The 10,331-nt window shown below is 43.3% G+C and overlaps 1 pseudogene; it reads left to right on the forward strand.

The window, feature by feature from the left end:
* Window positions 1–2,300: 2,300 nt before the first annotated feature.
* LOC706651 (transcription factor BTF3 pseudogene) lies at window positions 2,301–2,800 on the forward strand (annotated as a pseudogene).
* Window positions 2,801–10,331: the final 7,531 nt, after the last annotated feature.

A 10,331-nucleotide genomic window follows, 5' to 3' on the forward strand; every position in this document is an offset into this window, starting at 1 on the left:
CGGGCACGGTGGCTCAAGCCTGTAATCCCAGCACTTTGGGAGGCCGAGACGGGTGGATCACGAGGTCAGGAGATCGAGACCATCCTGGCTAACACGATGAAACCCCGTCTCTACTAAAAAATACAAAAAAATAGCCGGGCGAGGTGGCAGGCGCCTATAGTCCCAGCTACTCGGGAGGCTGAGGCAGGAGAATGGCGTAAACCCGGGAGGTGGAGCTTGCAGTGAGCTGAGATCCGGCCACTGCACTCCAGCCTGGGCGACAGAGCGAGACTCCGTCTCAAAAAAAAAAAAAAAAAAAAAAAAAAGAATGACCAGGGAAATGCAACAGAAAGCACAATAAGATGTTGCCTCATATCTGTTAGAATGGCTATTAACAACAAGTGTTAAAAAGGATGTGGAGAAAAGGGAGCTCTTGTACACTGCTGGTAGAAATGCAAATTAGTACATCCATTATAGAAAAACAGTATGTTCTTTAAAAATTAAAAAGATAAAGAAAATGTGGCACATATATACCATGGAATACTACGCAGCCATAAAAAAGGATGAATTCATGTCCTTTGCAGGCACATGGATGAAGCTGGAAACCATCATTCTTAGCAAACTAACACAGGAACAGAAAACCATACACATGCTCTCACTCATAAGTGGGAGCTGAAAAAGGAGAACACATGGACACAGGGAAGGGAACATCACACACAGGGCCTGTCGGGGGGTGGGGGCTCAGGGGAGGGATAGCATTAGGAGAAATACCTAATGTAGATGGGTTAATGGGTGTTGCAAACCACCATGGCACGTGTATACTATGTAACAAACCCGCACGTTCTGCACATGTATTCCAGAACTTAAAGTATAATAAAAAAAAATTAAAAATAGAACTACCATGTGATCCAGCAATGTCGCTTCTATGTATATACCCAAATGAAATGAAGTCAGTGTATCAAAGAGATCTCTGCACTCCCATGTTTATTGCAGCACTATTCACAACAGCCAAGAAGTGGAAACAACCTAAGTGTCCATCAACAGATGACTGAAGAAAATATGATATATATACAATGGAATCTGATTCAGAAATCTGATTGTGATAAACAGGTGACAAGGGAAATAAACCAGAAAGACAAATACTGCATAATCTCACTCCTTAAAAAAAGCAAGCTTTTTAAGGAATGGAAACAACTGATCGTTAAAGTTGGAGACATACCGGTGATGATATGATCTATCTATAGCTTCCCCTGGAGAAGGTGTTTTGTTTATAGACAAAGATAATTTGATTACAACCAGGAACAGAGTCTGAAAGTCTGAGCTTCCCTTAGAACGTGGCTTTTTTTTTTCTTTTGAGAAGTGAGTCTTGAATTGCAGTGTGCTTTTTTTTTTTTTAATTTTATCTTAGGTTGGGGCCACATGTGCAGGTTTGTTATACAGGTAAACTCGTGTGATGGGAGTTTGTTGTACAGATTATTTCATCATCCAGTTACTAAGCCTCGTATCCAATAGTCATTTTTTCTGCTCCTCTCCCTCCTCCCACCCTCCGCCCTCAAGTAGGCCCCAGTGTCTGTTGTTTCCTTCTTTGTGTTTATGAGTTCTCATCATTTAGCTCCTACTGAGAACACGCAGCATTTGGTTTTCTGTTCCTGTGTTAGTTTGCTAAGGCTAATGGCCTCCAGCTCCATGCGTGTTCCCACAAAGAACATGATCTCACTCAAAAAACAAACTTGTAAAAGCAGAGAGTAGAACAATAGTTTCCAAGGGCTGGAGGTCAGGTAGAAGAGTGAGAAGGATGTTGGCTAAAGGGTACGTAGTTTTGGTTAGACAGGATGAATAAGTTTTGGAGATCTATTGTACAGCATGATGATGATAATAATAATGTATTATATACTTGAAAATTGCTGAGAGTAGATCTTAAATGTTCTCACCACAAAAAAGGTATAAGAGGTGATAGGTATGTTAATTAGCTTGACTTAATCATTTCACAATGTATACATATATCAAAATATCACACCATATATAATTTGTATTTGTCAATTATGCCTTTGTAAAGGAACAAATTTTTATAAATAGTGAGGCTGAACATTTTTTCATATTTTTATTCATCCTTTGACATTCTTTCTCTGAGAACTGTCCATTTATGCCTTTTGTCCATTTTCTGGTTGGTAAGTTCCTTCTTTCCTTATAAATCTGAAAGATCCTCCCTCTAGCTGCCATCTCGCATCCCCGAGTGTGTGTGCCTAATCTCAGCTGGTCCACCCCAGATACCTGAGCACCAACCCTAGTCCCCCTAGCAGCCCCTTATCTGCTCCAACAAGATGAAAGAAACGATCATGAACCAGGAAAACCTCAAACTGCAGGCACAAGTGTGCACTGGTGGGAAAGGAACTGCTCACAGAAAGCAGAAAGAAGGTGGTTCACAGAACAGCCACAGCTGATGATAAAACAAAACAAAACAAAACACTTCAATTCTTCTTAAAGAAGTTACAGGTAAACAGTATCTCTGGTATTGAAAAGGTGAATGTGCTTACAAAGCAAGGAACAGTAATCCACTTTAACAACCCTAAATTTCAGGCATGGCAGCAGACACTTTCACCATTACAGGCCATGCTGAGGCAAAGCAGGTGACAGAAATGCTACCCAGCCTCTTAAGCCGGCTTGGTGCAGACAGTCTGACTAGTTTAAGGAGACCGGCTGAAGCTCTGCCCAAACAACGTGTGGATGGAAAAGCACCACTTGCTACTGGAGAGGATGATGATGATGGAGTTCCAGAATTGTGGAGAATTTTGATGAGGCTTCCAAGAATGAGGCAAGCTGAACTGAATCGACTTCTGAAGAAGATAAAACTTGAAGTTACTGGAAGCTGCTATTTTCTATTATGACTTCTTAAGAAATTTTTGTTCATGGATCTGATAAAATCTAGATCTCTAATATTTTTAAGCCCAACATCCTTGGACACTGTATCTCTTTTCAGTTTTCACTTATACATAATCATTCTTTTTAGCTAGTTAAGCTCAACAAGCTGGGAAATAGTTTGAAACAAAGGTTAATAAAGTTCATTGCCTAGTAAAAAATAAATAAAAAAGTAAAAATTTGAAAGACCATTTATATATTTTAATAGGCATTTTTCACATATGTTGCAAAGATTTTCCCTAGTGTTTTATCTTGTATTTTTATGTGTATATATGTTTAATCAACAGCAGTTGTAACTTTTTAAACTATGAACTAGAAATAAATGGTAAAACTTGTGACTGGGCGTGGTGGTTTGTGCCTGTAATCCCAGCACTTTAAGAGGCTGAGGTGGGCGGATCACAAGGTCAGGAGATCGAGACCATCCTGGCTAACACAGTGAAACCCCATCTCTGCTAAAAACACAAAAAACTAGCCTGGTGTGGTGGCGGGCACCTGTAGTCTCAGCTACTCGGGAGGCTGAGGCAAGAGAATCACTTGAACCTGGGAGGAAGAGGTTGCAGTGAGCCGAGATTGCGTCTCTGCACTCCAGCCTGACCACAGAGTGAGACTCCCTCTCAAAAACAAAAACAAAAACAAAAAACCCTAAAAGATTATTGTGGATTATTTTCAAGTGTTTAAAGGATGCTGAGGTATATTCTTTTCCACAAGTTTTTAAAAATTTGATCTCAATGTAATACATAAATTACACATGCATTTATGTATTCATTTATTCATTTATTTACTTGATGGAGTCTCACTCTGACATCCAGGCTAGAGTGCAGTGGCGCGATCTCTGCTCACTGCAACCTCCACCTCCCGAGTTCAAATGATTCTTGTGCCTCAACCTCCTGAGTAGCTGGGATTACAGACCTATGCCATCACACCCCGCTAATTCTTTTGTATTTTTAGTAGAGATGAGGTTTCATCATGTTGCCCAGGCTCTTCTCAAACTTCCAACCTCAGGTGATCTGCCTGCCTCAGCCTCCCAAAGTGCTGGGATTACATGTGTGAGCCACCTCGCCCAGCCTAAAATTATTTTTTTATACTAGTCCACACTGTCTTTTCTCATGAAAATGTATTATTAAGCAGGATTTTTCTAGTAGAATCAGTTTTCCCTTTGTTATGAATGCATAGAAGATCAAATACTAAATTAAAGCTAGAGGATCAGAATTCTTTTCTTCAGCTAAAAATGTGGGGGACGATGTCCCTCTTTCCTTCAGTTAGAACCAGTGCTAAACTGTCTAGTAACTTACAAGATTTATTTGTGATCCTTAGAGAAAATTCTATGTCTTCTTGATGTAACCTATTCCAACATTAAATGATTTTCTTTAATATAAAAATCTCTCATGCAGCAATCTAAGCTGTTTTTCTTTTTCTCTTTAAAAAAAAAAAAAAAAAAAAAAAAATCTCTGTTGCCCAGGCTGGAGTGCAGTAGCATGATATTGGCTCACTACAACCTCCACCTCCCAGGTTCAAGCAATTCTTGTGCCTAGCCTTCCTAGTAGCTGGGATTACAGGTCTGTACCACTACGCCTGGCTAATTTTTTCTGGATTTTTAGTAGAGATGGGGATTCGCCATGTTGACCACGCTGGTCTCAAACTCCTGACCTCAAATGATCTACCCGCCTCGGCTTCCCAAAGTGCTGGGATTACAGGTGTGAGCCACTGTGCCCAGCCTGTTTTTGCTTTTCTTTTATTTATTTATTTATTTTTTTGAGACACAGTCTCGCTCTGTTGCCTCAGCTGGAGTGCAGTGGTGCGATCTCAGCTCACTACAAGCTCCGCCTCCCGGGTTCACACCATTCTTCTGCCTCAGCCTCCCGAGTAGCTGGGACTACAGGCGCCCGCCACCACCCCTGGCTAATTTTTTGTATTTTTAGTAGAGACGGGGTTTCACCATGTTAGCCAGGATGGTCTTGATCTCCTGACCTCGTGATTCGCCCACCTCAGCATCCCAAAGTGCTGGGATTACAGGCGTGAGCCACCGCGCCCGGCGGTTTTCTTTTTAAAGTTATTATTTAACAATGACTTTCCTCAGGCTATTGCCCCTTAGACTTCATGTTTCCAGATTGAACAATCCCAACTCCGTATGCAGACCAAATCAAATAATAGCCCTTATATTTATTTGGAGTTCAAGAACATATGAGCAACTAGAGACATTAAGTGAGGACCAAGCACACACACACACAGACATGCACAGTCCCTTATTTTAAAAGTGTCTAAGGGTGACTTCAAATTTTCCATTTTAATTATGATAAAATGTACTTCATTTTGCCTAAACAAAGACCAACTGTAATAAACCACATTTGCTTTTCATTTTAGTGAAAACTTCAAGTAAAGCCCAAAAGGGTCTTCCACTGTGGAAGGGATGTGGGATAAGCTGTAGAGAAGTTACAAGACCATGTTTGTTGTGAATAATAGGCTTCTAGCATTCCCCGAGCCCTCACTGTGCATGGAGCTCTACTCTGAGCCTGAGACTTAAGGAAGAAGCTTATCCTTTCCTGAAAGACAGGGCAAACAAAATGAGAACCTGTGCTAATAGAGAAGATGGGCACATAAATAATGACTTACAGGGTAGAGCTAGGTGCTTGGGATGGCAAACCACGTGGGGTAGAATTCATGGATTTGACCTAAAGAGGTTTTTGCGGCTCTTTTATGGCTACATTCTAGGTCAAGAGACTTCAACCAAATAGCTCTATCTTCTTCCATTAGGGCTCCTCTAACAAAAATACCTTAGACTAGTCATTTATAAACAGTAGAAACTTATTGCTCACAGTTCTGAAGGCTGGAAATTCTGACACCAAGGCTCCAGCAGATTCGGTGTCCCGTGAGGGCCCCTTCCTTATAGATGATGCATTCCAGCTTCGTCTTCACGTGGCGGAAGGGGCAGACTAAGTTCCCTCTAGCTTCTCTTATAAGAGCATTAATCCCATTCATGTGGTTCTGCCCTCATGACCTAATCACCTCCTAAAGCCCTCACCTCTTGATACTATTGCTTTGGTGATTAGGTTTCAATAATAGATTGTGGGTGAGAGGACACAAATGTTCAGACCATAGCTTCTGGGTACAGAGGAGGTCCATCATATTCAGCCTCTCTGCGACGGCCTTACCCATGGTCCAGATGCCTCTCCAGGATCTCTGAAAAATCGTTTCATTCCCCAGGCCCTTTCTCCTCCACCTTGTGCATTCACCTATAGTACGGTCACCTGCCTTTCTAATTCCTACTGATGGGAGCTTCAGGTGTGGGGCCCAGAGACTCTTTATGTGGAGTCAACTCATCTCAGGTGGGTCTTGGTGAGAACGAGATGGTGCCAGTGTTAGCAGCAGTGAATCCGTATGGGTTTGCAGCAACTCGATTCTTGCCTCCTCAGAGGAAAGAATTCACTGGAAGGGTATAAGGTGGAGTGAGAGACCAAGGCAAGTTTTAGAGCAGGAACCAAAGGAAGTAAAGTATACTTGGAAGAGTGCCAAGCAGGCAACTTGAAAGATCCAAGTGCGCTTTCAGCCCTTCACTTGGGGTTTTATACATTGGCATGGTTCCAGGGTTTGTGTCTCTCCTCCCTTGATTTTCTCCTTGGGGCAGGCTGTCTGCATGTGGTGGCCTGCCAGGACTTAGCAGGGGCTACATGTGCAGTGCGCTTACCGAAGTTTTGTGCATGTTCATTTGAGGTGTTTTTTCCTTACCAGTTCATATGGCTTGGCTGTGTCCCCACCCAAATCTCATCTTGAATTGTAGTTCCCATAATCCCCATGTGTCATGGGAGGGGCCCAGTGGGAGGTACTTGAATCATGGAGGTGGTTACCCCCATCCTGTTCTCATGATAGTGAGTTCTCATGAGATCCAATGATTTTATCAGCGTCTGGTTTTCCCCTGCCAGCATTTCTCTCTCCTGCTACCCTGTGAAGAAGGATGTGTTTCCTTTCCCTTCTAGCATGATTGTAAGTTTCCTGAGGCCTCCCCAGGAATGTGGAACTGTGAGTCAATTAAATCTCTTTTGTTTATAAATTACCCAGTCTTGGGTATTTCTTCATAGCAGCATGACAATGAACTAATACACCAGCCGAATGTTCTTAGAAGAAGGTCATATACCAGTTAAGCACCACCATTTTGCCTTTTAGGGCACATGCTTGAGTCCACTTACCCAGTTCCTGAGATCTTATCAGGAAGCCGCTGATCGCCCACTTCAGATGTTTTCTATCTATTGGGAGCCTGCCTTGCTCTGGTGCCGGCTGTGTCCAATTATTATTTTAGAGTGACAGTTAACAACCACTTGAGCATCACCTGATGGTCACCTGACATTCCTTGTGGCGACCTCTCCTACCCTGCTCATGTCTGCCCAGCTACCTACTTTTACACCAGTGGTAGCAGAACTAGGGTTTTACTACCATTAGATGCAATGACCTGTAAAAATTGACTGAGTAACTGCACATATGTCCTGTTTCCTCTTTTATCCCTAAAGTATATATTCTCTGAGATCTCCCAATCTACTATCCACTCCCCAAGAGGGCGCTCTGGAACCAGGACACACTCAAATCACCTAGTTTTAAAAACTCTCCAGATGAGCAGTGCTGCCTCCATAATATGAACCAGTCAAATCTCCAAGATGTCAGACTCCTGAAGTCCAGGGTCTCAGCCAACATGTGCGAGCTCCTTGGCAAGCTAACATTTTGACACTATTTCAAATTAATATTTTAAAAATATTCTAGGATTTTCAGCTTAATGTTTGCAAGAGATGACAGATGCTCTGGCAGATGGGTGGAGCAGGACATGGATGCCAGGACTCAGCATCTCCTCTGTTGACCCAGCAATCCTGCCTTAGCCGTGCCTCACTAAGGGAAACAGAAGCTTAGTGTTAATTGCACTCATCTTCCTTAGACCGTAGTTAGTTGACCAACTATTTTTATTCAAGCGTGCCTCTTAGAGATTCTAATTCTCAATCCAAGTGGCTATATAAGAGCTTTATTCCTTTGAACCACAGGCAGTACTTTCCCTGAGATGAATTTGGTGAGTGTAATTTTCACCTCTCATTATATTTCCAATGGGTTCTTAGTGCGCTTGCATGCACGCCTGCACACACATGATCAGGACTCCTGGAAATTGCCAGATGAGTCCATGTCTTGATCTAATTTTGCATGGTCGGAACTTCACACGGGTCACTTATTGTCCTAGTACTTAGCTTAGTGCAAACAAAACACAAAACTAAAACAATTTACCTCCTAAACAATTCAGAGCAATTTAGAGAACGCATCATAAAAGACTGCTCTCAGTTTTAAAAATTCTTTTGCAAGACAGGGTATTGTTCTGTCACCCAGGCTGGAGTGCAGTGGCACCATTATGGCTCACAGCTACCTCAAACTCCCGGGCTCCCACAATCCTCTCTCCTCAACCTCCTGCCACCTGCCACTGTGCCTGGCTAATTTTTTATTTTTTATTCTTTGGTAGAGACAGGGCCTCGCTTTGTTACCTAGGCTGGTCTCCTGGACTGAAATGATTCTCCTGCCTCAGCCTCCCAAAGTGTTGGGATTATAGGCGTGAGTCACCGTGCCCAGCCCAACCCTCGAATTATATCACACAGGCAAGAAGTGTCTGATAGCAGGTGGCATAGGCTCTGTGGGACTGTTTTCTTTTAGGAAACAATCTCTCATCATCAACATGCTTGAGGCCCCAGGAAAGGTCTTTGTTGCTTTAACTTGGGCACTCTGTGTTTGTCCAGCTGTACTGACATTTCATGGTGTGGGTGAGTCAGTGGGGAAGGGAAAGGCAGCAGCCGTGGGAGGCAAGTCAAGGGATCCTTTTAGAATATGGAACCTCTGGAAAGAACCGAAAAGACCAATGGGTGTCCTGCCTTTTCACTTGATAGTAGTAGCAGCAAAAGAGCCATCCAGTCAGTAGGGTCCTGCCTCGTCTGCAAGGAAAGAAGGAGGCTTTCTGGGCCTCCTTTCGTCAAGAGAAGGATTTAATATTTCACTTAGTCAGACCTCCATGTTCAGCTGAAGGACAGACATCCCCGTGGATGTCTAAGCAGACATTTATCTGGCAGCTGTGGGGCCTGATTCCTGGACTTTACGGCTCAGGCTTTTTCAAAAGCAAACAAACACTACAAGAGAAGGCCCTCATTATTTAAATAGGGTCAAGAATTCCTAGTTCAGGCAAGTCTGCCAGGGTCCTAAACTGCGGATCAGTCAGGTGAATTCAGCCGGTGATTGGTTTCGTTCACACAATGTTTTACTTTTTATTTTTAATTGGCAACCCCTGCACAAAGCAACAATACTGGAGGTAGGCTTTCAGGATTTAGATCGAGGCCCACAAGTGTTTTCTGAGCACTCTGGATGGGCAGGCTCTCTGATAGGCCAGTTTTCTGATAGGCTAGTATTTCAGTCATTCACTCTAGCCCTGCCCAGTGGCCTTGAAATAAATTGCAGCGCCAAATAGCGGAGTGCCCCACCTTCTGAGTGTTTGAGCCTCTCTCCTCCTGAGTGGAGACATGGAGGCTCAGAGCAAGATTAGGAGAATCACTCTTGGCAACAGATAAAGGGATCAGTGGAAGAAGGAGCAGCTGAGGCCTGGGGAAATTTACATAAGCCTTCTAGAAGTAGGGGCTCAGAGCCTCAGAAGGGACAGTAAGAAACCAGACCAAAGGAAAACATCTGTAATGAGCTGTGAGGACCAGTGAGCTGCAGAGGTCGGAGCAGGCACCTCCCACCTACAGAACAATCAAGCAGTGGCCAAAGCAAACCTTTCTGCTGTTGGGATTTATTTTATTGTCATTCTTCCCTTCCCATGGCTGCTGAGCCTTTGAAGTAATCCTCAGCGTGAAAAGCTAGGAGGATGTGCACATAAGAGGCCCTTTGAAAAAGCCTTAGGGAAAGTAGCCAAGCTCCGGAGGGAGCAATTGCAAATTGACGAGGACAAGGAAGCAGGGAAGGATTGTGGGGAGACGAGACAGGTAGCTGAAAATCCTTGCCATAGCAAGCCTTCTTTAAGTGGCAGGCCAAAAGGCCCAGCCCAGTGGGCCTCAACCAGCACTTGGGCTCATGGTCCTATTTCAGCATGAAATCCATTCCTGTGACTGCAAGGGAGCCGAACAGTACAACGATCTTAATGACTGTATTGCAAACCACAAAGGATCTATGTTCATGAATAAGCAATAACCAGCTGAAAATATATTACCTTTACCAAAAAAAAAAAAAAAAAAGATGAAAAGAGCACAAAATCTAGTGAGTAAAGTGTAGGCAGCAGATCATAATGTGGTAGCCGATGTTCATCCCCTTGACCACTCTGGTCGGGCCCAGAGACATGGTGCTTACGTTTGCTCCAGTGGAGACTGGATAGAAACAGAATAGAGATGCAAAGGAAAAAACAACCTTAGTTGTGTAGGGAAAACACTAAGGGCTCC

The sequence above is a fragment of the Macaca mulatta genome, chromosome 5 (assembly GCF_049350105.2).
Source record: "Macaca mulatta isolate MMU2019108-1 chromosome 5, T2T-MMU8v2.0, whole genome shotgun sequence".
Taxonomy (NCBI): Eukaryota; Metazoa; Chordata; class Mammalia; order Primates; family Cercopithecidae; genus Macaca; species Macaca mulatta.